The sequence below is a fragment of the Camellia sinensis genome, chromosome 6 (assembly GCF_055761805.1).
Source record: "Camellia sinensis isolate YWXY chromosome 6, ASM5576180v1, whole genome shotgun sequence".
Lineage (NCBI taxonomy): Eukaryota > Viridiplantae > Streptophyta > Magnoliopsida > Ericales > Theaceae > Camellia > Camellia sinensis.
In genome coordinates, this window is record NC_138966.1 from 185,093,247 (window position 1) to 185,095,184 (window position 1,938).

The 1,938-nt window shown below is 32.5% G+C and overlaps 1 long non-coding RNA gene across 1 annotated transcript; it reads right to left on the reverse strand.

The window, feature by feature from the left end:
* Nucleotides 1–216: 216 nt before the first annotated feature.
* On the reverse strand, nt 217–1,554 carry LOC114315691 (uncharacterized). The gene is made up of 2 exons (XR_003647872.2): nt 1,251–1,554; nt 217–575 (listed from the first exon to the last, which is right to left on the reverse strand). It is a non-coding gene; the product is annotated as an uncharacterized LOC114315691 (long non-coding RNA).
* Between the last annotated feature and the right edge of the window lie 384 nt (nt 1,555–1,938).

A 1,938-nucleotide genomic window follows, 5' to 3' on the forward strand; every position in this document is an offset into this window, starting at 1 on the left:
TTTGGGATGGAGGTTGATTTTTTAATTTTTTAATTATTTTAACTTGGATTAAAAAAGTCTCTTTGAGATGAATTTTTTGATTTTTTAAATTTTTGTAAGAAAAAAAATAAAATGATTATAATTTAAATATTACATTTTTTAACCTTCAACTAACAAATTTATTTTGTCATTTTGTGACTATTTTAACTGTGCCAAACCAATGCTAAGTCTTCAAAATGAAAGATTACTCACTCAATGTGTTTGATTCATAAATTTAGATAAGATAAAAAAGAGAAATAAATAAATAAATATGTGCTACACATTTTACACGCATTTTACACAATTTTTTTTTCCTTCTAAAATTTTTTCACAAATTAATGAACTAAACACAATCTTAATAAAAAGAAAAGAAAAACCCTAGTTGCTTGTTAAGTAAGCCAGGATTGAACATGAAGGAAGGTGAAATCTTGAAAATTCCAAGAAATGTTTGCAGCAAATGAACAAGGTTCAAGATCTTGCTCGACCACAACTGCCGCCACCGCCACCTCCTCCTCCTCCTCCTCTCTCTGTCTGTCTCTCTCTCAAGATCCCACCAGCTTCATGAAAACTCAAAGACAAACAAATCAAGATTCAATTACACAGTATTTGAGGATTAAAAATATAGGAGAAAAAAAATTGTTTTTAAGAACTCTACGAGACTAAGGGTCAAGAACTCTCTTTCATACTAAGCCAGATGGGTATGAAAAGTTAAGCATCAAATCCACGACTCCTTGAAACCCTTACTAGACTGAGAAAGTACGGTACAATCTCAAATTACTACAAGAAAAAAAAATGAAAAATCTCATAACAATACATCTCAAAAGTTCATCAAGATTTCCACCTTTTTCCCCCCTTGTTTTTTCCTATTTCGATGATAGACTTAAAAAACCAGGTTCAAACTCAACCAGTTTATAGAAACCATAAACATTTAAAACAGTACATCATAATCATTTACACATGAAATATGAAATGAATACCATACATTTTAACAAAGACAGTACGGAAATTAAAGGTGTATAGAGATCTTGGAATCATCAAACTGCCCAGAGACCCACAATTCTAACAATCTGTTGACATTTTCAGCGTAAGTTTTGACACACACAAAAAAAAAAAAAAAGCATAGCATTTGAAAGAGCAAACATACCATAAATTAACAAACACAAAGAAAAGTGTTGAGAGAGAGAGAGAGATCCAGATGAAACCATTTAAGAGAGAACAAGATCAGAGCATACCTTCTTAGGGATTTTATGAGGAAAACACTGGTGGGCATGTAAGCATCTAGAGAGAAAGAGAGGGTAATGAAAATTAGGGTTGAGATGAAATTAGGGTTTTTCGTGACACCAACAACAGGTGAAGCTACCACACGATCTAATCTGTCCTCAACAAAGGAGGTATGTTTAGATCATGCTGGCAGCTTCAACTGAAAGTGGTGCACGATAACAAATTGTGCACTGCACTCCGTCCCTAGTAGGGTAGATTGGGGAAAAAGGAAGCCCTATAGTGTAATCTAATGCCCTTCTCTTCTTCATCTTCTCCTTAAGGGTACCTAGAGGGGAGAGGATGAAATGGGTATAAATAGATGGCGTGAGGCTGAGGAATCAATGGGGAATTATGATTTTTATTGGATGTAAGGTTAAGTTTGGCAATTCAACAATAATCGATTTTTTATCTTTTTTTCATCAAATTATTTCTTTATTTTTTTACACATCTACTTGTAAAAAGACAAAAAATATACTTATTTAGGTCATTCCAAACAACTCCTAAATGTAGGAGGGGAGCAATTATTTTAGGACAAGTTTGGCATGTATCTAAAAAGTCAAAAAGTTAAAAAATTACTTAAAAAATCAAAAAGTTATCATTAGTTATCAAAAGTCAAAAAGTACGACTGCACAACTCTCGATCTTAATTTTTTCTACACAC